This window comes from Hemitrygon akajei, chromosome 12 (assembly GCF_048418815.1).
Source record: "Hemitrygon akajei chromosome 12, sHemAka1.3, whole genome shotgun sequence".
Taxonomy (NCBI): Eukaryota; Metazoa; Chordata; class Chondrichthyes; order Myliobatiformes; family Dasyatidae; genus Hemitrygon; species Hemitrygon akajei.
Genome location: NC_133135.1, coordinates 112,876,851 through 112,903,893, shown reverse-complemented (window position 1 = coordinate 112,903,893; position 27,043 = coordinate 112,876,851). Strand labels below are relative to the sequence as shown.

Here is a 27,043-nt window from a genome sequence, read left to right as displayed (position 1 = left end):
TAGGGCAATTTCTTCTGCCCACTCAAGTGGTACTTTTTGACTGTTGACTCTGAACTCAAAACCACATCTTCTATTTCAATATTTTACTTACCAACTAACTTATTTAATCTTTCAATATTATTGTTACGCTTTCCTTCACCTCACCCCTCTAGCCCATTAAAGTCCCTACTGAAACCACAGAGTGAATGACATAATAGTCATGATGTCATAATGTAAGACAATGGGGTTATGTTAATTGGCCTGTATCAAACCAGACAACACTGTCCAACTTATTTAGTTCAAGGGAGCTTGCAGACCAGACTGATACTATCACTTAGCACATGAAATAACTGATCTATCAATAGTTGGGAGATTTGTGAACTCGGTGTAAGTCCTCACAGCGTTAATTGTAGGTGTTTGGGGTCTCTGTCACCAGAAGCTTTGGTGTGAAGTTACCAAGTGGCAGAGAAACAGTATAGATGTTAGAGAGCAGTCAGGCTTGTTAGGAATGTTTACAGTACAACAAGAAGAATGAAAGAAAGAGGAGGTGACTAGAATCCATTTCTTTGCCTTCTATTTCTGATTCAGGCGACTCTTTCTTCAGCAATTTGGTATGTCTTTTTAGCTTAAAGGAATTGTATCTGTGGTTTAGAAATCCTCTATGTTTGTGATGTGGAAATCTTTTATAAGATAGTATTACGTACCCCATAACTAGGTTGTCAAACCAGCAGAAATGGAACACTCGTTGGAGTCTGTAATTACTAGAAACTAGTAATGTTTATTAGTAAATTAAGTAATACAGTACACTAAATGCAAGGATATAAATATAACAGGTTAGCAATGATAACATACACATATACACAGAAATATGGGAATAGGAATCAGCCAAGCTCTATCGAAGTCCAGGGGTAAATGATCAGTCTTCAGGTGAAGCAGAGTTCAGTTCAGTTTAGTGTAGTTCGAGGTAGTTGTTGTGGTACCATTGGAGAGAGAAAGAGAGTGAGGGATACAGCTGAAATTTCAGGCAAACCTTCCGTTGTCTTCTTGTCCCATTGTGGTCACCGACTGTGACTCCTCCGTTCCAGATGCGACCATTCTTCCATGGTGAACCCATCACCCAGCCAAGGGTGGACACACAACAGGTTCCCACTGGTCATACCTTTACAACCTGTGAGCCTCTGGCTGATTCCCGCGAATCGGTCCTCCAAACTCCCACCAACTTGTGGGGGCACAATGCTCTCTCCAGGGTCTTGTGGCGTGTCTGCCTGTGTCTTAGCAAACCTGCTATTTTATCCACCCCTGATGGGGTATCACCTGTCCATCAAACTTCACTATTTCATGTTGTCTCAACAGGAGTGTTAATGAACAGTTCAGGTTCAAAGCACATGTCCGTGGCAGTATCAGTGCAGACGCCAAAATACTGAATTAAGTGTCTCTCTCTCGTTAGCTCTCTCTCATTAGCATTTTGAATGGCTCTCCCTTATCTCTCTCTTATTAGCAGCATCCGTTCTGCAGCTCTTCTTGGCTTCACACATAACGCCCCCACCCTTAAAAGAATTTTTCCGGGGGGTAAAAATTAGGGACATGAATGCACATTACAAAAAACACTCTAATATACAGGTAGTCATCAGCTATTTGGCTAATACAGAGAACTTTAAATTTAACACCTGGATAGACAATCAGCAATGACATTTTCATTTCCTCTTACATGTTTTATCTTTATATCAAATTCCTGTAATATCAGACTCCAACTTAACAAGCGTTTGTTTTTATCCTTCATGGTGGTCAAAAACACTAATGGATTGTGATCCGTGTAAACTATCAGTGGCTTCCGTGCCGGACAAATATAAACCTCAAAATGTTGTAACACCCGAATAAGTGACAGTAATTCTTTTCCTACAGTGGAGTTAATTCTTAGCTTAGGTGTATATTACAAAGTGTGAACCAATACATGTGTGATTATAATGTGGTACATTACAGAAGTGTATGCAAACTCTAATCTCCAGTTTACTTTTAAACCTAATTCAAACAGTCAATCTTCCATGATGCTTTTATCTTTCACATGATTTGTTACAAACAAAAAAAAGTCAAATTCCTGCAAAATCAGATCCTGTTATTCCAAAAATGATGTTTGCTCACTCTTGGCCTTTTTCCCACTCTGAAACAGAACATTTAACCCTTGCGTGGTCAGCTGGCTTATCAGCTTGGTTACGGCTTTCAGAGACCCCCTTCACAGGTGTTAGCTTATCACCAATGTTGTCCAGACTGAGCCCATTTGCTGAACTTTCAAACAACTCATTAATTTCAAGCAAGTTATTAATTTTATCTTCAGGGTCTTTAATTTGATTAGTTTCCTTAATGACACTAGCAGATGGTCTCTCTGGGTCAAAACAACTCTTCATGTTTTTCCTCTCCAAATCACATACTTGAACAACATCACCACGTCGTTTATCTTTATTTTAAAAAATAAACTGTAATTGACTAGCAGGCATCTTGTTAACAAACCATTGTTTAGTTAACGGTCCCTTCACTCTGATCAACAGTCCTGGAAACAAACCCGACTTTAAATTTATTTTATTCAGAAGTCCAGTAACACTTTTTCCCTCAATATCTTCAATAATATCCATCTCACCAGCTTTCATCTCATCACTAACTTTTAACACAAGTGACAGAATCCTCACTTTCTACTGGTGCCAGGGTTAACCCTTTCTTCACTGAACCAAGTTCATCTGACCCAAAAGGACTGCATTCCTTTTCAACTAAGTCAGACCCCTCAGACTTTTCCTGAGCTTCAACACTAGGTTCAGTACCCTGTGCATCCACAGGTACTTCCTCAACCTGCACACAGGCCAACGGGACATCTGCCTCTCCTAGGCTTTCAATACCAGTCCCCTTTTCAAATTCCAAGTTCCCCTGATCCTCCCAGGTACTCTTTGGGCACACACACACACATCTGCCTCTCCTAGGCTTTCAATCCCAGTCCCCCTTCAAATTTTAAGTTCCCCTGATCCTCCCAGGTACTCTTTGGGCACACACACACACATCTGCCTCTCCTAGGCTTTCAATCCCAGTCCCCCTTTCAAATTCCAAGTTTCCCTGATCTTCCCAGGTACTCTCTGGGCAACTCCCCTCCGGAGTAAACTCAACCTTGCAGGTTAAGACAACCTCGTCTGCTAACCCAGCAGACTCCCTCAAGGTAGCGGCATCCTTTTTATCTAGGACTGCCCTCACATCATTGGGAACACACTTAAATTCTTCAACTGCAAACAGCTCTGTCAAGCTAGATAGATCATGTGTCCAACCCTGGACCTTCTAGCTGCCACATCTGTTTCTCATCTTGGCTCCGTGCCTCCATAAATTCCTTCCTCACTCCAAAATGTCCACCTAGGGGTAGCTTATGGGCAGGGCTCAAAATCTCGTTCCTTGACAACCCTAAATTTGCCTCATCTCTCTTAATTTCCTTAGCTCCACTATTCTCCGTTTTACCACCCTCTAACCCCTCTTGGTACAGGGCTGGTAAAAACGTCTCAGCTAAATCAACGCAGGACTCATTTAAACTGGCGCCTGTCTCTGCTGCTTTTCTGGCCAGGCTTCAAGTTACTGCGCAGGCGGGATTAACTTCAGAAACTATGGGCGGGTCCTCAGTCCTGGCAGGCTTGCTAGTCAGCTTCACTGCTGGGTACACATCCCCACTTGCCAGGTCGTTCCCGAGCAAGACATCTACATCGGGTATCGGGAGTGCAGGCCGTACCCCTATTGTGACTGGTCCGGAAACCAAAGCACACGTCACAAATACTTTATGTAATGGTACGGCCTCGGTCCCTTTTCCAACCCCTTCTATCACGTTCACGTCACCAGTATCTGTCTCGCTATTGAATTCCAACACTCTGTTTAGGATTATGGACTGAAAAGCCCCAGTGTCTCTCCAGATTCTTACTGGCACTGGGGGTGACCCGTCCTTCACAGATACCAACCCGGTTGAAAGGAATTTCTCACATCCCTCCTGAACTCGGTTTAGCTCCTCCTCTTTTAACGGCATTTCAATCGGCTTAACACAGCGCACAGTCGCCTTTCCTTTCCCTGTCTCCTTCTTCAGAGCAAAGCACCTAGACGCAATATGACCGGCTTTCCCGCAATTAAAGCACACAAAACTAGGAGACCTCCTGCCAGACTGTTTCCTGTCTTCCTTACCCTTCTCACTGGTCCCCAGCTTACTTTCTCTGCCCTCTCTACTACCCTTCTGGTAGCTCTTACTCGAGGTAAACTTTGCTTTGTGTGTTAACGCGTACTCATCTGCTAACTTAGCAGTCGCGGCTAAGGTTTCTGCATCTTTCTCATCTAGATAGGTCCGCATACCATCAGGGACTCAAACTTTAAACTGCTCAATCAGCAGTAGCTGTAGCAGTTTGTTATAATCCCCAGTGACCCCTTTCGAGGTGCACCAACACTCACAATACATTTGCATCTCACGGGCAAACTGTAAATACGTGTGGTCCCACTGCTTCCTCACCTTCTGGAACCTTTGCCGGTATGCCTCCGGGACCAACTGATAGATCCTGAGTGTAGCCTCTTTTACCATATCATACTTCTTTGCATCTTCTGCTGACAACGCTGAGTAAGCCTGCTGAGCCTTCCCCTTAGACACTGGAGTAAAACAGCCCACTTAACCCTCGGCCAGTCCTGACTTACAACGACATTTTCGAAATGTAGAAAGTACCGATCAACATCGGGCTCCTCAAATGGGGGAACCAACTTAACCTCCTGGGTCGCCTTGAACCCTCCACCTTGGTCCGGCATTCGGCCCCCCTCTCGCATTATCTTTCACTTCTCCAGCTCAAACTCCCTTTCTCGCTCCCTCTCTCTCTCTCTTTCCTCCCTTTCTAGCTGCTTTTCTCTTTCCTCCCTTTCTAGCTCCTTTACTCGTAACTCATGCTCGAGCCTTAATTTTTCCATCTGCAGCTGAATCGCAGCCTCACCAGGTTTGCTCTCAGACACCACCTCCAGGAAACACATCCTTAGATACAAAATACTCAGCGATGGTTCTTTGTATCTCCGATCTCCTCATTGCCTGCTTCCCTTTCAAAAGATTCAACCGTTTTGCAACATTCACCAAGTCTGATTTCTTTGCATCCTCTAATGCCTCCAAGGTTGGTATCTTTAGAAATTCCTCAATCTCCATTTCTGCTGTTTGTCCTTTTTGTCTTTTTTTGGGTTTTTTTCCCATGACCAAATCAGATACGGGAATTTAACCCAATCAATTCACCCAGTCCCAATTTTGGCGTTCAAAATCCCGGACAGAGCCCCCACTTATGTTACGTACCCCATAACTGGGTTGTCAAACCAGCCGAGATGGAACACTCGTTGGAGTCTGTAATTACTAGAAACTAATGAAGTTTATTAGTAAATTAAGTAATACAGTACACTAAATGCAAGGATATAAATGTAACTGGTTAGCAATGATAACATACACATATACACAGGAATATGGGAATAGGAATCAGCCAAGCTCTATCGAAGTCCAGGGGTAAATGATCAGTCTTCAGGTGAAGCAGAGTTCAGTTCAGTTTAGTGTAGTTTGAGGTAGTTGTTGTGCCACCGTTGGAGAGAGAAAGAGAGTGAGAGATACAGCTGAAATTTCAGGCAAACCTTCCGTTGTCTTCTTGTCCCCATTGTGGTCACCGACTGTGACCCCTCCGTTCCAGATGCGACCATTCTTCCATGGTGAACCCGTCACCCAGCCAAGGGTGGACACACAACAGGTTCCCACCGATCGTACCTTTACACCCTGCGAGCCTCTGGCTGATTCCCGCGAATCGGTCCTCCAAACTCCCACCAACTTGTGGGGCACAATGCTCTCTACAGGGTCTTGTGGCGTGTCTGCCTGTGTCTTAGCAAACTCGCTATTTTATCCACCCCTGATGGGGTATCACCTGTCCATCAAACTTCACTATTTCATGTTGTCTCAGCAGGAGTGTTAACGAACAGTTCAGGTTCAAAGCAAATGTCCCTGGCAGTATCAGTGCAGACGCCAAAATACTGAATTAAGTCTCAGTCTCTCTCTCTCTCTCTCTCTCTCTCTCTCTCTCTCTCTCTCTCTCTCTCTCTCTCTCTCACTCTCTCTCTCTCTCTCTCTCACTCTCTCTCTCTCTCTCTCTCTCTCTCTCTCTCTCTCTCTCTCTCTCTCTCTCTCTCTCTCTCTCTCTCTCTCTCTCTCTCGTTATCTCTCTCTCATTAGCATTTTGAATGGCTCTCCCTTATCTCTCTCTTATTAGCAGCATCCGTTCTGCAGCTCTGCTTGGCTTCACACATAACAATAGAAACATAAAAAACCTACAGCACAATACAAGCCCTTTGGCCCACAAAGTTGTGCCGAACATGTCCCTACCTTAGAAATTATTAGGCTTACCCATAGCCCTCTATTTTTCTAAGCTCCATGTACCTATCCAAAAGTCTCCTAAAAGACCCTAACGTATCCACCTCCACCACCGTTGCCAGCAGCCCATTCCACGCACTCACCACTCTCTGAGTAAAAAACTTACCCCTGACATCTCCTCTATACCTACTCCCCAGCACCTTAAACCTGTGTCCTCTTGTGGCAACCATTTCAGCCCTGGGAAAAAGCCTCTGACTATTCACACGATTAATGCCTCTCATCATCTTATACACCTCTTTCGGGTCACCTCTCATCCTCTGTCGCTCCAAGGAGAAAAGGCCAAGTACACTCAACCTATTCTCATAAGGCAACATACTGGTAAATCTCCTCTGCACCCTTTCTATGGTTCCACTTCCTTCCTCTAGTGATGCGACCAGAACTGAGCACAGTACTCCAAGTGGGATCCGATCAGGGTCCTATATAGCTGCAACATTACCTCTCGGCTGCTAAATTCAATTCCACGATTGATGAAGGCCAATACACCGTACACCTTCTTAACCACAGAGTCAACCTGCGCAGCTGCTTTGAGCGTCCTATGGAGCGTTAGCATCCTAAGACTCTAAGATCCCTCTGATCTTCTACACTACCAAGAGTCTTACGATTAATACTATATTCTGCCATCATATTTGACCTACCAAAATGAACCACCTCACACTTATCTGGGTTGAACTCCACCTGCCACTTCTCAGCCCAGTTTTGCATCCTATCGATGTCCTGCTGTAACCTCTGACAGCCCTCCCCACCATCCACAACACCTCCAACCTTTGTGTCATCAGCAAATTTACTAACCCATCCCTCCACTTCCTCATCCAGGTCATTTATAAAAAATCACGAAAGGTAAGGGTCCCAGAACAGATCCCTGAGGCACACCACTGGTCACCGACCTGCATGCAAGTCCTCTGTGAGTTTTAAATGTTTTAAGAGATTTACCTAAATTTAAAAACGTATCACTAAAAATAAATGAACTGTATTTAAACTACTTAAACAGCTGGAAGTGCATTCTCCTTAGTGGGAGGAAGGGGAATCCCTATGCTTAAAGAGTGGGTTTTTGGCAGCTAAACATGCCATGGAGCTCCAACAGGGGAATGATCAAGCCTTTGAAATGTAGGTGGCTACAGTATAACATCTCTTTAGTGAGCATACCTGTAGCTAGCTATATTGTATAAGGCTTCAGATCTTCGAGTTCAGAATTTCACGGGCAGCAAACCCAATATCATCACACCTAAACTACTTTATTGTAATCCTTACACTTTATTTGCCTAACTGTGCTGTCCCTGTAAATGCAGCAGTATAGTCTGCTTTCCTTTGACCCCTTCATGCAATGATGTACCTACGTGGCACTCAAAAGGTTACCTCTGTAACTCAGAACATTGGGACAGCAAAAATAAAAGTGAATCAACATTTGATTCACTGCTTTCGGGTGCTTGTGTCTGACATTAGTTTCCCCTTCTTGTTTTCACTGTCCAGATGCACTTGCCCTTTCTCTAGCAAAGCATTAATTTCAGGCCAATTTCTGCAGGTGAAATGCTTCGGCCCAACGGCTCACCTGGTGGTTATCTGATTCAGGGCCTAGGCCGGGACAGGGGTGGGTGGGTGTGCATGCGTGCGTGCGTGTGCGCGCGCTGTAACCAGAGAGCTGTGCCTGTCCCGTGACAGCACTGCCCTCACCTGGTCGGAGGTCACACCACTTGCCAGTCAACATTTCGCCCCTCCCAACTACTCAATGCACACTTAACCACTGGCCACCTTAATTGGATTAACCTGTCTAGCACCAAACCGTTGGCCCCCTGACCTATAAAGGGTGCTACATGTGCTTGGCTCGCTCTCTTTTGCCATCCTCGAGGGACCACCCTGCTTCACTCCAGGTAAGGTGTGCATTGAATAGGGTTGTGGGAGCGTTTATTGTTGTCCCTCTAGCAAAGAGCCGTGCTTGCCCATAGCCAAAGGGGGGGCAAGTATTGTAGTTACTTTTCCCCTGCTTGTATGTGTACCTGTACTCCGTTCCCACACCGTTTTCCCGTGTATTGTACTGCAGACCCGACTTTTCCCTCGCTCCTCTATTCTAAGCGCGTTTGTACGAATACTGTAGCTGCTTGTGTTGTTCCCAAGCTTTTTCTCCCCTTGTAAGTAAACTCCTTATTGTTAAAACTGTGTGTCCAGAGCTCTTGCCTTGTCCTCCTACACTTCCCCAATGATGTATCCTCTCCCTGGTCCTGTCTACATAGTTTGCTACACTTACCCCTCGTCCACCCCTTCTACACGTACCCCTTACCCTCTTCATATTCTCACCGCCATGGGCAAAGTTTTGACCACAGAGGGGGAGGGGGCTTCCAGTCAACTTGCTGAGCTGGCACCCAGTAGCCCTCACCCTCCAAAACACTACTGGACCAGTCCACATCTATACTGACTCCTGGGCAGTAGCTAACGGCATTGCGGTGTGGATGGCCCGGTGGCAAGACATGGGGTGCGGAATACACGGGCATCCTCTCTGGGGACAGCACCACTGGCATTTCATTTGGGACCCAGGCTACCCACAGAAAAATTTCTGTGCACCATGTGGATGCCCATACCTGAAAAGATAACGAAGAGGCAACATTTAACGCCGCTGTGGACCAGGCTGCCCAAATATCATCTGGCACCACTTCCAGCTCTGACACAGACCCCAGGGCACTAGCTGCGTGGGCACACAGACCCCAGTGCACGAGCTGCGTGGGCACACAGACCCCAGTGCACGAGCTGCGTGGGCACACAGACCCCAGGGCACTAGCTGCGTGGGCACACAGACCCCAGGGCACTAGCTGCGTGGGCACACAGACCCCAGTGCACGAGCTGCGTGGGCACACAGACCCCAGTGCTCGAGCTGCGTGGGCACACAGACCCCAGGGCACTAGCTGCGTGGGCACACAGACCCCAGTGCACTAGCTGCGTGGGCACACAGACCCCAGTGCACTAGCTGGGTGGGCACACAGACCCCAGTGCACTAGCTGCGTGGGCACACAGACCCCAGGGCACTAGCTGTGTGGGCACACAGACCCCAGGGCACTAGCTGCGTGGGCACACAGACCCCAGGGCACTAGCTGCGTGGGCACACAGACCCCAGGGCACTAGTTGCGTGGGCACACAGACCCCAGGGCACTAGCTGCGTGGGCACACAGACCCCAGGGCACTAGCTGCGTGGGCACACAGACCCCAGGGCACGAGCTGCGTGGGCACACAGACCCCAGGGCACTAGCTGCGTGGGCACACAGACCCCAGGGCACTAGCTGCGTGGGCACACAGACCCCAGGGCACTAGTTGCGTGGGCACACAGACCCCAGGGCACTAGCTGCGTGGGCACACAGACCCCAGGGCACTAGTTGCGTGGGCACACAGACCCCAGGGCACTAGCTGCGTGGGCACACAGACCCCAGGGCACTAGCTGCGTGGGCACACAGACCCCAGGGCACTAGCTGTGTGGGCACACAGACCCCAGGGCACTAGCTGCGTGGGCACACAGACCCCAGGGCACTAGCTGCGTGGGCACACAGACCCCAGGGCACTAGCTGTGTGGGCACACAGACCCCAGGGCACTAGCTGCGTGGGCACACAGACCCCAGTGCACTAGCTGCGTGGGCACACCGACCCCAGGGCACTAGCTGCGTGGGCACACAGACCCCAGGGCACTAGCTGCGTGGGCACACAGACCCCAGGGCACTAGCTGCGTGGGCACACAGACCCCAGTGCACTAGCTGCGTGGGCACACCGACCCCAGGGCACTAGCTGCGTGGGCACACAGACCCCAGGGCACTAGCTGCGTGGACACACAGACCCCAGTGCACTAGCTGCGTGGGCACACAGACCCCAGGGCACTAGCTGCGTGGGCACACAGACCCCAGGGCACGAGCTGTGTGGGCACACAGACCCCAGTGCACTAGCTGCGTGGGCACACAGACCCCAGGGCACGAGCTGCGTGGGCACACAGACCCCAGGGCACTAGCTGTGTGGGCACACAGACCCCAGGGCACGAGCTGTGTGGGCACGCAGACCCCAGTGCACTAGCTGTGTGGGCACGCCGCAAAGGTGGCCACTTAGGGGCCGATGGCACGCGACGCTGGGCTGAACAATTCGGTGTCGCCTTGACACTCGACCAATGCAAAACCTCTGTAGCTAACTGCCCCATCGGCCAGCAGGTCAAGCCACAGGGCTACCAGGCCATATCCGTCGCGGCACGGGAGCGGGTCGGGTATGGCAAATCGACTATATTGGACCGCTCCCACGACAGAATAAGAAGCAGTATGTCCTCACGATGGTGGACACATACTCGGGTGTCCTGATGGCAGTGCCCTGTGAGAGGGCCGACCAGAATGGCACCATCAGAGGATTGCAGCACCTCTCCTCTATCCATGGGGTCCCATGGGAGGTACAATCCGATTCGGGCTCACATTTTGCTGGGACCAAAGCCCAGACCTGGGCGGCTGAGGCGGGGATCGCGTGGCTGTTCCACATACCCCACCACCCCCAGGCATCGGGCTTAATTGAAAGAATGAATGGCCAAATCAAGGAAAAAATTCGCACTGACACCCTCTTGCACTCTGCTGGGGTGGCTAAGTGCCCTTCAGCAGGCCATTGACCAATTAAACACATGGCCAACTGGCCAAGGGGGGTCCCCATTGTCCCGCCATCTGGCACACTCCCCATCGCCTGACTTGGAAACCACTGAACCCCCCGAGACCGAGGACTCGGGTAGAGTATGGATAACACAGCCACCGGGTCCCCCCAAGAAGGGAGAAATTGTTGCGAGCGGCCCAGGGGACACCCGCTGTGTTGCCATTCCAGGTAAATCCGATTTATCCTGTATACATGCCCAGCATTTAACCAGACGGGAATGAGTTTCCTCCTGCCCCCACAGGACAAAGGTGTGACTCCAGTCATCCCTCCTGGCCGCTGCGATGGTCGGCTTCGTGACAGCTGCCAACACCTTCCTCAGGGTCGCTTACGAGTTCGCCAGCAACACCAACAGATCGGACTGCTGGATCTGCTTCTGAACCCCAGCACACGCCGATGATGCGCTGCTACTCACGCCGATCCTGCTGGATGACATCGGATGAATTGTTTACAGACTGTTTGCTCCTGCTGGTTTTGGTATATCTGTTTGGGGGGGCTCTGCTGGCAGTCCCCCACCACTCTCCTCCCCACTACACAACGTCTCTTCCCTTGATCCCCGATGGGGTGGGTGCTTCAGGAATTGGTATTTCCCTTCCTACAATTTGACCTCCACTCGAGTCCCCACCCTCAGAGTTATCCCACAGCCACTGAGTAGACCCAGGGAATGCTGGTGCAGGCTCCGCAGTGAGCACACTTCCAACCTGTCATTTCATTTTTCAATCTTTTTATTGATTTTCCAATAAAGAATATACAAATCAGAGGAGAAGTTTAGCAAACAGATAATACAAAAAACATATAAACAGCAATAAAAAAACAAAGTATATATTGTCAAAATCAGATAGGTAAAATGTTACGCTGTTATATATACAATATAGTCGAAAAAAACTACAACTCATAACAATCATAAAAAAAGATTGGAAATTTTATTTGATAAAGGAAAGAAAAACACCACTAACTAAACTAAAACAAAAAAAAGGAAAAGAAAGATTGAGCAGTCCAATTGAGGATAAAATTAGAAAAAAGAGAAAGAGAAAAAACATCCTTCCAGTCATCTCCGAACCTTCACGGATAAGGATTTTCCCCAGAGAATAAAGAAAAATAAATAAATAAAAAATAAATTAAATCATGTGAAAATAATGAATAAAGGGTCACCAGACTTGTTCAAAAGTAAAATATGTATCAAATGTCTGGCTTCTAATTTTCTCCAAGCTTAGACATGACATAACGGAGGAGATCCAATAAAAAACAGTAGGCAGCTTAGAGTCTTTCCAGTATAGCAAGATAACTCTCCTAGCCAGTAAAGTTGAAAAGGCTATCACATGTTGAGTGGAAGCAGACCCTTTGCTTGCTTCCTCTGGAATAATCCCAAAAATTGCTGTAAGTGAATTGGGTTGAACATCCACATCTAAAACTTTAGATAATATTCCAAACACATCCCTCCAAAAATTATTTAAGTTTACACATGACCAAAACATATGAGTTAGAGTAGCCACTTCTGTGTTACATCTGTCACAAATAGGGTTTATATTAGGAAAAATATGTGCCAATTTATCTTTGGACATATAGGCCCTGTGTACTATCTTAAACTGAATTAAAGTATGGTGTGCACAGATAGATGAAATATTGACTAGATAATAAATTTTACTCCATTGATTATCTGAAAGTGAATGTTGAAGTTCTATTTCCCAGATGCATTGAACCCTATCATTAGGCGTCATGCGAGCACTCATTAACTGTTTATAAATGATAGCTATTAATCATTTTTGAAAAGGTTTAAGCTGAAAAATAGCATAAGCCAAATTTAAAGAGCAGGCCAAGGGGTAATTCGGTAAAAAAAATCACGTAAAAAATCCCTAACCTGTAAGTATCTGAAAAAATGTGTATTAGAGATGTCATATTTATCCATTTACTGCGAAAAGGACATTAAACAGTCCTGTAAAAACAAATCTAAAAAAGTTTTTATTCCCTTAATTTTCCATGTTAAAAAGCCTTATCTAAAGTTGATGGTTTAAAAAAAGAAATTAGAATAAATATTACTAGAAAGTAGAAAATCATTTAATTCAAAAAATCTACGATACTGAAACCAAATTTTTAAAGTATGTCTAACAATACGGTTCAGAGCTTGTCTACCTATTCCGGAGAGTGAAAATGGAAGGGGAGCTCCTAATAAAGAAGCTAATGAAAACCCCATTACTGAATTTTCCTCCAACTGTAACCATGAAGGGTGATCTTGGTCATCTATATCATAAATCCAATAAGTAATATAACAAATACTAATTGCCCAATAATAAAATCTAAAGTTTGGTAAGACCAGTCCTCCATCTTTTTTTGGTTTTTGCGATAAAAGTTTATTCACTCTAGAGCTTTTATTATTCCAAACATAAGACAAAATCAGAGAATCTATTTTATGAAAAAATGTTTTTGGAACAAAAGAGGGAACTGCTTGAAATATATATAAAAATTTCGGTAGAATAACCATTTTTATAGCATTTATTCGACCTATCAATGACATCGACATAGGCGACCATTTAGAAAGTGTCTGCTGAGTATATTCAACTAAAGGGGAGAAACTATACCTATATAGGTCTTTAAAATTTTTAGTAATTTTGATACCAAGATAAGTGAAATGGTTTTGGGCAATATTAAAAGGTATTTGATCATAATAATCAGAATAATTATTAATAGGAAATAATTCACTTTTATGTAAATTAAGTTTATATCCAGAAAAAATACCAAATTCTGTAAATATAGATAACATAAAAGGAATAGATTTCCTAGGATTTGAAATGTAAACTAATAAATCATCCGCGTGTAACGAAACCTTATGTAATTTATCCCCTCTCTTATCCCCTGCACAGAATTAGAATCCCTAAGAGCAATAGCAAGTGGTTCTAAAGCCAAATTAAATAATAAAGGACTAAGGGGACAACCCTGATGGGTACCTCTATATAATCTAAAATAAGGAGACTTTTGATTATTAGTTATAACCGCAGCCTGATAAATCAATTTAATCCAGGAAATAAATCCCGGACCAAAATTAAACCTCTTCAAAACCTGAAATAGATAAGGCCACTCCACCCTATCAAAGGCTTTCTCAACATCCAAATACAATACATTCAGATTCTTTGGCTGAGGGGGAATAAATAATATTTAACAATCTTCAAATATTAAAATATGAGTACCTATTTTTGATAAATCCTGTTCGATCATTTGAGATAACATTAGGTATGATATTCTCAAGCCTATTTGCTAGGATCTTAGAAAGGATTTTAAAATCTACATTCAATAAAGAAATAGGTCTGTAGGATACACATTCCAGTGGGTCTTTTCCTTTTTTTGGAATCAATGAAATTAGTGCCTCATAAAAAGTTTTAGGAAGGTTCCCAGAGGATGTAGAATCGGTAAACGTTTGATGAAGATGTGGTATAAGCATTTCATGAAAAGTCTTGTAAAATTCTACCATATAACCATCATGTCCCAGAGCTTTACCTAATTGCATAGAGGATATAGCCTTGGCTATCTCCTCTTGTTTAATAGGTGCATCTAACATATCAACATCTTGAATCGAAATTTGAGGTATGTTTAACCTTTGCAAAAATCTATTCATAATAATAGTGCTATCAGAGAATTCAGAGTTATAAAGATTAGAAGTCCATAAAGATATTATTAATTTCATAAGGATCTAAAGTTTCTGTTCTATCTGGTCAACGAATTTTTAAGATCTGTCTTCTGACCATCCCAGCCTTTAACTGACCCGCCAAAAGCTTAGCAGATTTTTCCCCATGTATATAAAATAAACTTTTAGATTTAAAAATTTGCTGTTCAATGGGAAAGGTCAGAAGCAAATCATACTGTGATTGAAGTTCGACCCTTTCTTTATAAAGGTCCTCAGTAGGTTTAACTGAATACGCTTTATCTATCTGTTTAATTCTATTAATAAGCACTGACAATTCCGCTTTAGTTTTCTTTCTCAAAGCTGCTGAATATGAGATTATCTGTCCACTAAGAAAAGATTTCAATGTGTCCCATATAACCAGATTTGACATTCCTTCAGTTGTATTAAATTCAAAAAATATAGAAATTTGCTCCTTAATAAAATTAACAAAAACTGGATCCTGTAACAATACAGGATTCAGTCTCCACTGTGACATTTTCAAAAATCTATCCGAAAGCTTAAGGTTTAACTTTAAAGGTGCATGATTTGAGAGCACAATGATGTCATACACACATTCAACAACGGAGTTTAACAGACGTGTATCTAAAAAAAAGTAATCAATTCGAGAATACTTATGATGAATGTGTGAGAAAAAAGAGAAATCTTTATCATTGGGGTGTTTATATCTCCAAATATCGACCGGGCCATATTCTAATAAAAAAGAGTTAATACAAGCTGCCACTTTTTTTTAGGAAGCGACAGATTGGTTGATGACCTGTCAATCGCCGGATTTAAACAATAATTAAAGTCACCACCCATGATCAACTTATATTCGTTCAGATTCGGTAACTCAGAAAAAAGTTTCTTAAAAAAATCAGAATTATCTACATTAGGTGCGTATACACACACCAGAGCTACCTTTTGCTCGCATAATAAACCAGTAACAATTAAATATCTTCCAATCGAATCAGTGGTAGTATTAAAGTGTACAAAAGGGATTTTGGGGCTAAGAAATATAGAAAAACCTCTGATCTTACAATTAGACAGCAAGTGGAACAGAGGTCCTTTCCAAAATCGGAAAAACCTGTCCTCATCCTGTTTTCGTATACGATTTTCTTGCGCAAAAATAATATCTGCATTAAGTGTTTTTAATTTCTTAAAAATCTTTTTATGCTTAATGGGGTGATTGACACCGTTCCAATTCCAAGATATTATATTAATTTTATTAACATCCATGTTTAAAATTGAATTTAATATTATATAAAAGAAATGTTACGCAAGTACAGATTAAATCAAAAGGCTGTTTGGATTCATTGTTAATTGGATTAACCTGTCTAGCACCAAGCCGTTGGCCCCCTGACCAATAAAGGGTGCTACATGTGCTTGGCTCGGTCTCTTTTGCCATCCTCGAGGGAGCACCCTGCTTCACTCCAGGTAAGGTGTGTATTGAATAGGGTTGTGGGAGCGTTTATTGTTGTCCCTTTAGCAAAGAGCCGTGCTTGCCCATAGCCAAAGGGGGGGCAAGTATTGTAGTTACTTTTCCCCTGCTTGTATGTGTACCTGTACTCCGTTCCCACACCGTTTTCCCGTGTATTGTACTGTCGACCCGACTTTTCCCACGCTCCTCTATTCTAAGCGCGTTTGTACGAATACTGTAGCTGCTTGTGTTGTTCCCAAGCTTTTTCTCCCCTTGTAAATAAATTCCTTATTATTAACACTGTGTCCAGAGCTCATGCCTTGAGACTCAAAGAACCTTTCTCATTTCCATCACAACACACGCGCACATATATGTATGTGTATTTTTTACTGAGTTAAGTATTGTATGTAACTAGTTTTGCTACAACAAGTGTATGGGACATTGGAAAAAAAAGTTGAATTTCCCCATGGGGATGAATAAAGTATCTATCTATCTATCTATCATGTGTGTGTATGTGTGTATGTATGTGTGCGTGTGTGTGTGTATATATGTGTGTGTGTGTGTATATATGTGTGTGTGTGTGTGTGTGTGTGTGTGAGTATGTGTGTGTGTGTGTGTGTGTGTGTGTGTGTGTGTGTGTGAGTATGTGTGTGTGTGTGTGTGTGTGTGTGTGTGTGTGTGTGTGTGTGCGCGCGCGCGCATGGCCAAGTGGTTAAGGCATTCGTCTAGTGATCTGAAGGTCGCTAGTTCGAGCCTTAGCTGAGGCTGCATGTTGCGTCCTTGAGCAAGGCACTTAACCACACATTGCTCTGCGACAACACCAGTACCAAGTTGTACGGGTCCTAATGCCCTTCCCTTGGACAACATCAGTGGCGTGGAGAGGGGAGACTTGCAGCTTGGGCAACTGCCGGTATTCCATTAAAATAAACAACTTTGCCCAGGCAACTTTCCAAGGTGCAAATCAATGGTCTATCAAGACTAATGGAAGCCCCTCTATATAACACACACACACACACACACACACACACACACACACACACACACACACACACACACGCACACACGCACACACGCACACACACACGCACACACACATACCATTTGGCCCAACTTGTCCATGCTAACCAAGGTGTCTTCCTTCAGATCAGTGACCTTTCATAAGAACTAAAGAAGTTCTGATGAAAACATGAGGAAATCTGCAGATGCTGAAAATTCAAGCAACACACACAAAATGCTGGTGGAATGCAGCAGGCCAGGCAGTATCTATAGGAAGAAGTACAGTTGGTGTTGGGGCCAACACCAACACCTTTCATCAGTTGCTAACAGTAATCAAGTTTCTCTCCACAGTTGATGCTTAAATTGTTGACGATTTTCAGTACTTTTCTGTTTTTCTGGCTATAAACATCTGCAATATATTAGACCATAAGATATAGGAGCAGAATTAGGCCATTTGGCACATTGAATTTGCTCCACCATTCAATCAAGGCTAATCCTTTTCTCTCCCTCCTCCGCCTTCTCCCCGTAACCTTTGATGTCCTGTCCAATCCAGAACCCATCAAGTTCTGCCTTAAATACACCCAACGACCGAGGCTCCACAGCTGCCTGTGGTAATAAATTCCACAAATTCACCACCCTTTAGCTAAAGAAATTTCTCCACATCTGTTTTAAATGGATGCCCCTCTCTCCTGAGGCTGTGCCCTCTTGTCCAAGACTCCCCCGCCATGGGAAACATCCTTTCCACATCTACACTGTCTAGGCATTTCAACATTTGAAAAGTATCCATGAGATCTCCCTCATCCTTCTAAATTCCAGAACTACAGACCCAGAGCTATCAAGCATCCCTCGTACAATAACCCTTTCATTCCAGAATCATCTTTGTGAACCTCCTCTGAATCCTCTCCAATGCCAGCACATCTTTTCTTACGAGACCAAAACTGTTCACAATACTCAAGGTGAGGCCTCACCAGTGCCTTATAAAGCCTCAACATCACATCCCTGCTCTTGTATTCTCGACCTCTTGAAATGAATGCTAACACTGCAGTTACCTTCCTCACCACTGACTCGACCTGCAAGTTAACCTTTAGGGTGTTCTGCACAAGGTCTCCCAAGTCCCTCTGCATCTCAGATTTTTGGACTTTCTCCCCATTTAGAAAATAGTTCCCACATTTACTTCTACTACTAAAGCACATGACCATGCATTTTCCAACATTGTATTTCATTTGCCACTTTCTTGCCCATTCTCCTAATCTGTCTAAGTCCTTCTGCAGCCTACCTGTTTCCTCAACACTACCTGCCCCTCCACCAATGTTTGTATCATCTGCAGATAAGGCAACAAAGTCATCTATGACATCATCTAAATCATTGATATATAACATAGAAAGAAGTGGTCCCAACACCAACCTCTGCGGAACACCACTAGTCACTGGTAGCCAACCAGTAAAGCATCCTTTTATTCCCACTTGTTGCCTCCCACCAATCAGCCAAAGCTCTAACCATACCAGTAACTTTCCCGTCCACCTGAGTATTACATCTATCACAAATGGCATTAATATTGGGAAAAATATGGGTTAATTTATCCTTTGACATATGTACCCAATGCACTACCCTGAACTGTATCAAGGATTGATGGGCACAAATAGATGCAGTACTTACCGGATGAAAAATTTTACTCCATTGATTATCTGAAGGTAACTCTTGAAATTCCAATTCCCAGACAACTTTAATTTTATCATTAGATATCATTCGTAAATTCAATAACCATTTATAAATTGTAGCTATTGATCCTCTTTGGAGCGGTTTAACCTGGAAGAGGATATCTATTATATTAGACGGATAAGCAGAGAGATAATTTGGAAGCAAAATACGTAAAAAAAAATTCCTAATTTGTAAATATCTAAAAAACTGTACATTGGATAAATCAAATTTATCCGCTAGCTGAGTAAAAGACATTAAACAATCCCCTATAAACAAATCCGAAAAAGTTATTATACCTTTGGTTTTCCAAATTTAAAAAGCCTGATTTAAAATTGAGATCCTATTTGTGATAGATGTAATACTCAGGTGGCCACTTTAACTCGTATGTTTTGGTCTTGCATAAAGTTGGAGAACTTTTGGAAAGATGTTTTTAAAACCTTATCTAAAATGCTGGATCTGGATTTACAACCAAACTTATTTACAGCTGTTTTTGGGATTATTCCATCGGAAGCAGGAAACTTATTGGTTAGGAAAGCCATTTTACTTAAATGGAAGGACCCTAACCCTCCTACTGCCTTTTATTGGCTTTCCTCTATCATGTCCTGTTTAAGTCTAGAGAAAATAAGTCGGACATTGGATACATTCTTTAAATTTGAAGAAATCTGGCGATCTTTTATTTAATATTTTCATATGATCTGATTTTTGTACTGATTCTCTTCCAGCTATTTTTTCAGAAACTTGGATTTGATCAGAGTCTCTCTTCTCTTGGTTTTTCTCTCGGGATGGACTGCCCAGTCCTTTTTTTCTGTTTAGAATAGTGGGTTTTTTTCCTTCTCTTTTCTTTTATACAAAAATTTCTAATAGTCCTTCCTTTCTTCATAAATTGATAAGAGGAGTTATACATTCTATATCAAATTCATACTTTGTAGATCAACACTGTGTGATTCTGATATTGTTTATTTTACCTTCTGTATGTACTGCTATTGACATGTATACCAGATATTCTCCTCCTGTTTATATACACACTTTTTAAAAAATCAATAAATAGATTGAAAAAAGAAAGAAAGAAAGAAACTTTCCTGTCATACCATGGTCTCCTAACTTGGTTAGTAGCCTCATGTGTGGCACCTTGTCAAAGGCTTTATGAAAGACCAAATATACAACATCTACTGCATCCCTTCATCTATCCTACTTGTAATCTCTTCAAAGAATTCCAACAGATTCATCAGGAAAGATATTTCCTTAGGAAACCAGGCTGGCTTTTCCTATCTTGTCCTGTGTCACCAAGTATTCCATAACCTCATCCTTTACAACTGACACCAACATCTTCCCAACCACCAAGGTCATGCTAACTGGTCTATAATTTCCTTTCTGCTGCCTTGTTCCTTTAGAGTGGAGTGACATTTGCAATTTTCCAGTCCTCTGGCACCATGCCAGAGCACAATGATTTTTTTTTGAAAGATCAATTCTAATGTCTCCATAATCTCTACCGCTACCTCTTTCAGAACCCTAGGGTGCAGATCATCTAGTCTGGGTAACTTATGTACCCTTAGGTCTTTCAGCTTTTTGAGTACCTTCTCCCTTGTAATAGTAACTGCACTCTCTTCTCTTCCCTCATACCCTTCAACATCTGGCACCAGCTAGTGTCTTCCACAGTGAAGACTGATGTAAAATACTCATTTAGTTCATCTGTCATCTCCTTGGCCCCTGTTCTGATTTCTCTGGCCTCATTTTCTAGTGGACCTACATCCACTCCCAGCTCTTGTAGTTTTTTTTACATACTTGAAAAAGCTTCACTATCCACTTTGATACTGTTTGTTAGCTTGCTTTCATATTTCAACTTTTCCTTCCTAATGATTTTTATAGCTGCTCTCTATAGGGGTTTAAAAGCTTCCCAATCCTCTATCTTCCCACTAATTTTTGCTTTGTTGTATGCCCTCTCTTTTGCTTTTACATTAGCTTTGACTTCCCTTGTCAGCCACAGTTGTGCTACTTCGCCATTTGAGTATTTCTTCACTTTTGGAATACACATGTCCTGCACCTTCCACATTTTTCCCAGAAACTCACACCGTTGCTGCTCTGCTGACATCCCTGCCAGCAGCTCCTTCCAAATTACTTTGCCAGCTTCTCTCTCATACCACTGTAATTTCCTTTACTCCACTGAAATTTTGCTACGTCAGACTTTACATTCTCGCCATCAAATTTCAAGCTGAACTCAATCATATTGTGATCACTGCCTCCTAATGGTTCTTTTACCTTAAGCTCTCTAATCACCACCGGTTCATTATATAACACCTGATCCAGCATAGCTGATTCTCTAATGGCCTCAATGACAAACTGCTCTAAAAAGCCATCTCATAGGTATTCAACAAGCTCACTCTCTTAAGATCCATTTTCAACCTTATTTTCCCAATCGACCTGCATTTTGAAATCTCCCATGGCTATCATAACATTGCCCTTTTGACACACCTTTTCTTTCTCCCGTTGTAATCTGTGGTCCACATCCCAGCTACTGTTGGGAGGCCTAAAAATAACTGCCATCAGGGACCTTTTACCCTTGAAGTTAATGAACTCATCCCACAAGGATTCAACATCTTCCAATCCTATGTCACATCTTTCTACTGATTTGATGCCATTCTTTACAAGCAGATCCACACCACCCCCTCTGCCTACCTTCCTATCCCTCCGATATAATGTGTAACCTTGGACATTCAGCTCCCAACTACAACCATCCTTCAGCCATGATTCAGTGATGGCTAGAACATCATACTTGACAATCTGTAAAAGTGTAACAAGATCATCCACCATATTTCTAATAACACTTTGAAAACTGTATTTGCTGCTTTTGTTGATTCTGCATCCCTAATACACTGATACACACCCTTATGACTTATCATCCACCTGCCCTTCCTGACTGACTGCTTTATTATCATTTGTTCTATCCCGAATCCCTTCACTCTGGTTCCCACCTCCTGCCAGGTTAGTCTAATCCCTCCCAAACAACTCTAACAAACCTGCCCGCGAGAATATCGGTTCCCCTCAGGTTCAGGTGCAACCCGTCACTTTTGAACAGGTCAGAGCTCCCCCAGAAGAGATCCAATGATCCAAGAACCTGAAACCCTGCCCCCTGCACCAGCTTCTCAGCCATGCAGTAATTTGCCAAATTATCCTGTTTCTACCCTCACTGGTGCGTGGCTGAGACAGCAATCTAGAAATTACAACCCAGGAGGTCCTGCTTCTCGGCTTTCTACCTAGTTTTCTAAATTCTCTTTTCAGGACCTCATTGCTTCTCCTTCCTATGTCATTGGTACCAATATGTACCAAGACACCTGGCTGCTCCCCCTCCCTCTCCAAAATGCTGTGGACGTGATCTGAGACGTCCCTGACCCCGGCACCTGGGAGGCGTCATACCATTTGGTGTACCATTCATGTCCATAGAATCTCATGTCTGTTCCCATGACTATTGTGACCCCTATCACTACCGCTCCCCTCTTCTCCCTCATTCCCTTCTGCAGCACGGACCCATGCTCAGTGCCAGTAATCCAATCTCTGTGGCATTTCCCTGGGAGGTCATCCCCACGACAATATCCAAAACAATATACTTTTCATTGAGGGGAACGGCCACAGGGGTGCCCTGCGCTGACTGCCTATTCACTTTTCCATTTCTCCTGACAGTCACCCAGCTACTCGCCTCCTGCAACTTTGGGGTGACTACTTCCCTGTCACTCTGATCGATTATCTCCGCACTCTCCTGTACAAGCCCAAGGGCTGCTGCTCCAGATCCCTAACATGGTGTTCTAGGTCTATTGCAAGTAGCACCAGTGACCCAGGTTCAATTCCTGCCACTGCCTGTAAGGAGTTTCTGTGTTCTTCCTTTGACCATGTGGGTTTCCTCCGAGGACTCTGGTTTCCTCTGGTTAATTGTGTGGTGCAGGGTCATTGGGCTGGAAGGGCCGGTTACCGTACTGATCTCTAAATAAATAAATTCCCTTCTGTTTCTCTTTCCATGCAAAGATACGTCAGCTCCCAAAGGCACACCATTCAAGTTGATTTCATACCCTACATGGATGAGATAGCTGAGCTGATCGGTGTAAAACCCAACATCAGGCACCTCCTCCTCACTGATCCACAGCTGGCATTTCAAGTTTTCCTTGGCCCCTGCACATCTTTCCAGTTTCGATTGATGGGACCTGGAAAATGGCCAAAAGCCCGGGAAACCATCTTGACACAGTGGCACCGCACCATCAAGCCCACTAAAACACGCGTGGTTCCTAGTAGTCAGCAAAATGCCTCTTGGCCAATCCTGCTGAAATTCTTGCCCGTACTGGTGGTGCTCTGTGCTGTTTATCTAATTCTCTATTAGTCAGAAGTCCAACGAGGAGTTCAGCTCGGCTTCTGTTGCCAAGCCAAATAACAATGGAGATTGTTTCGCATCCAATCGTTTCAAACGAACTGTAACTAATTATGTTATTGACTACACTTTGAAAGAGCTCAAGTGCCTTGAATGAAACACACCTAGCGTATTATTCACATTTTAACTGTTCAGACAACTCTAATCTTGTATTCTAATATTTAACATTCATTGAATAAATCCCTTCAGAGATAGCCAGTTGTCTGAGGTGTTACGAGTGACTGAGGGATCTGCACTCCATTTGGAGTTTGCAATTTGGAAATGAACGAGGTGAACAAGCATGTTGTGATCTGAATATGCCAGAAGTATTTGCACACTTTTTCACAGAAGTTGTACTTTATCCCAGAAGTGGAAGTTTGGCTGTGTTGGTCATACTCGACAACTGTTAAATTTCAAATCCCAGACCAAGGATGGAGCATGGTCCATGGGTTCATTTCACATCCTGACCAACATTTCTCCATCAACTAATGCCCAATTAGGCAGTTTTATCCCAGACCTTTCTCTTGTAATCGGGGATCTTACTGACATATATGGATCTAACTGAAAAGTACAGAACTTAATTGTGTTTTTTTCTGAAAATGGTATAATAGTGTACTATATTTGTTTCTGTGAATTGTTAAGTAATTCTGAAAGATGCTTACCTAATAATATTCAGATTTACAATTATTTAACAACTCTAACTTTTTTTTAAAAGATCAGACTAAAATGATAATCGAAGCATACGCAGGGAACAACTGTAGTAATTAGCGAATAAACCCTGCTGGCTTTCTATTCTCATACTTGATTAAGGGGGAAAGTATTTACAAACTTGTTCATATGACGTACTGTATCCCGGTAGCGGAAGTTACCAGATTGCATCACAAACTCAGTGTGGGTCAGGTCACTGCAGTGAACAAATTATCCCGGAAGTGTTTGTGTTGGCAGAACATTCCATTCACTTACGTGCTCAGGATTATATCGATCAAAATTTTTTTCGCGAAGTAGATCAAAGTAGACCTTTTGTAGTGCTGACAGGTATTTTTCCGTCTAAACGCAAAGAGAAAGCCTTACAAAACTGCTCCTCCCCTGTGCTGTCATGCCCGTGTTGTCGGCGGTCGCACTCGAGCAACAAGTTTATTTTAACCACAAATCCGAGCAACGCACTCAAAATGCTGGAGGAATACTGACGGGCCAAAACTTTTTTCCATAGATGTTCCTGGCCTGCTGAGTTCCTCCAAAATTTTGCGTGTTGTTTACGTTTAAAATTATCATTCTGTGTGGCGGCCTTACTCACCCGTTCAGTCACAGTTCACAACCTCGGCTGCCAGCCAGTCTCAATAATACTGGTGCAGTGTGTAAAGTTCCGGTCGGGTACGATCTGTGCCTGAGCGCTGTGTGTGTTTACTTGTACATCTTCCCGCTGTCATGGAGCAACCCCCAATTGTGGTATTGATGTGACTCGGACACCGCTGTAGACTGAACCACCACGCTTATTCAACAGACTTCCATTTTTCTTATTCCTTCCCTCCCCCCGTCTTAACATCATACGCACTCTGACCTACTAATACTCACACAATACATTACATCCTCCTTCTCAAGATATTTTTTACAACACTGAATTACCAAACCAATGCCTTTCTTACATTGCAACAGACATAACATAAACTAAAAAAAAAAAATAACTTTTAATTAGCTTTCAAGAAGGAGCTGGATAGGTATCTTATGGCTAGGGGAATCAAGGGATATGGGGACAAGGCAGGAACCGGGTATTGATAGTAGATGATCAGCCATGATCTCAAAATGGTGGTGCAGGCTCGAAGGGCCGAATGGTCTACTTCTGCACCTATTGTCTATTGTCTATTGTCTATACTGTATTCGACATTGTATCTTACAATACTAACAGCAGTGTATTTTCTTTTACTAACATAAACTAATAAACCTTTTATTTCACACCTTGGAACTTATAGCATGTGTGACTTTGCCTCAAACTGTGTGAGACTGTGTGAACTAGTCTCTGTATCCAGCTGGAAGTTTGACTTGTCTCCCAGACCGTGTGTAACACAACTGTGACTATGCTTGTCCTTCATCAGTGTCAGTCTCTTGAGTGACCTCTGCGTCTTTGCGGTCTGCATCACTCTTGGTGTCGTTTGTTTCCATGTCTGTATCTGTGGAAATGTCCTGTGCATCTGTACGTGGAAACTCCCTCTCGCCTGTCTTCTGTAGATGCTTCATGTTCCTCCTGTAGACTCTTCCATCTGGCGTGCAAACTATGAAGGATCTTGGTTGCTGATGTCTGTTCACAACCACAGCTGGTTGCCAAGTGTCTCCTCTCTGTATTCTGACATTTTCACCTGTATGCAGATCTGGTAACTGTCTTGTATGTCTGTTATAGTAGCTCTTTTGCTTTATTTGCTTGTCATGACCTTGAGCATTACTTTCAGGAGTCAGTAGAGTTGTGGCTGTTGGCAGCTTGGACTTCAGACGACGTCCCATCAACAGCTGTGCAGGAGAGAACCCCACACCCTCAATCGGTGTGTTGCGGTATTCAAGCAGAGCAATGTACGGGTCACCGTTGCTGCTTTGTGCCTTCTTGAGCATGTTCTTCACAGTTTGTACAGTTCTCTCTGCTTGTCCATTACACTGAGCGTGCCCAGGATGGGAAGTAACATGTTGAAATTCCCAGCTTTCTGAGAACCCTCTAAACTAACCACTGGCATATTGTGGACCATTGTCACTAATGACAATATCTGGAATACCAAGTCTTGCGAATGTCAACTTCATTGCGGTAATGACACCTTGACTGGACATGTCACTTAACTTGGTGATTTCCGGATATTTTGAATAGTAGACCACACAAAGCAGATATTCTGCACCATTGAAAGAGATCTGTGCCAAGCTTCTCCCATGGTTTTCCTGGTAGTGGGTGGGGAAGCAGAGGCTCTCTTGGATTGCTGTTTTTGTTTTCATTACAAACAGCACACTGAGACACAATGTCCTCTATCTGAGTTGACATACCCGGCCAATACAGAATGTCCCTTGCTCTTTCTTTACATTTCACTGTCCCCAGGGGTGACTCATGAATTCTGTTGAGCATTTCCCATCTCATTTGGTTTGGTACGATGAGTTTTGCCGTTTTGAACATTAGTCCTGATGCATAGCTGATTTCCTCTTTATTTTAAATGTCCAGTATTTCTGCATTTCCTTTGGAACATCTTTTCTTTCTGTTGGCCATCCATTCATTGTACTGTTTTTTAGCATTTGCATTTCAGGATCATCCGCAGTCGCTTTCCTGAACATGTTTAACTTCTCCTCAGAGATGGGTAGCTGAGGTGTAACCCAGTTGACCTCCAGCTCTCTTCCTAGCAACTCTTCCTTTTGCTCTTTGAGGTAAGCATGGCTCAAAGCATCAGCGATGTGCAGTTCTTTTCCTGGCTTATAGGTAACTGTGAGAGTGTACCTCTGTAGCCTGAGAAGCATCCTTTGCAGCCTCACAGGAGCTTGATGAAGTGGCTTTTTGAAGATGCTCTCAAGTGGTTTGTGATCACTTTCAACCTGGATTTCTTTGCCATTCACATATTGGTGGAACTTCTCACACCCATAAACTATGGCAAGTAATTCCTTCTCGATTTGAGCATATCGGCGTTGACAGTCTGTGAGTGCTCGTGATCCATACGCCACAGGCCTCCCAGCCTGCAGTATAACAGCTCCTATTCCCTCCAAACTGGCATCCACAGACATTGTCACCAGTTTATTGACATCATAGAACTTGAGTGCTGGTGCATTGGTAACCAACTGCTTCAATGTGTCACAACTTTTCTTTTGTTCGTCTTC

At 43.6% G+C, this 27,043-nt stretch overlaps 2 protein-coding genes across 2 annotated transcripts in view; both read right to left on the bottom strand.

Moving 5' to 3' along the window:
• The window catches only part of LOC140737395 (flavin-containing monooxygenase 5-like), a 219,636-nt gene extending 195,413 nt beyond the window's left edge, over positions 1–24,223 (bottom strand). The window contains exon 1 of the mRNA XM_073063875.1: positions 24,176–24,223. The gene's annotated coding sequence lies outside the window, so the exon portion shown is untranslated. The remainder of the gene's footprint in view (positions 1–24,175) is intronic.
• The window catches only part of LOC140737393 (flavin-containing monooxygenase 5-like), a 116,232-nt gene extending 91,980 nt beyond the window's left edge, over positions 1–24,252 (bottom strand). Inside the window, exon 1 of the mRNA XM_073063874.1 lies at positions 24,176–24,252. The gene's annotated coding sequence lies outside the window, so the exon portion shown is untranslated. The remainder of the gene's footprint in view (positions 1–24,175) is intronic.
• Between the last annotated feature and the right edge of the window lie 2,791 nt (positions 24,253–27,043).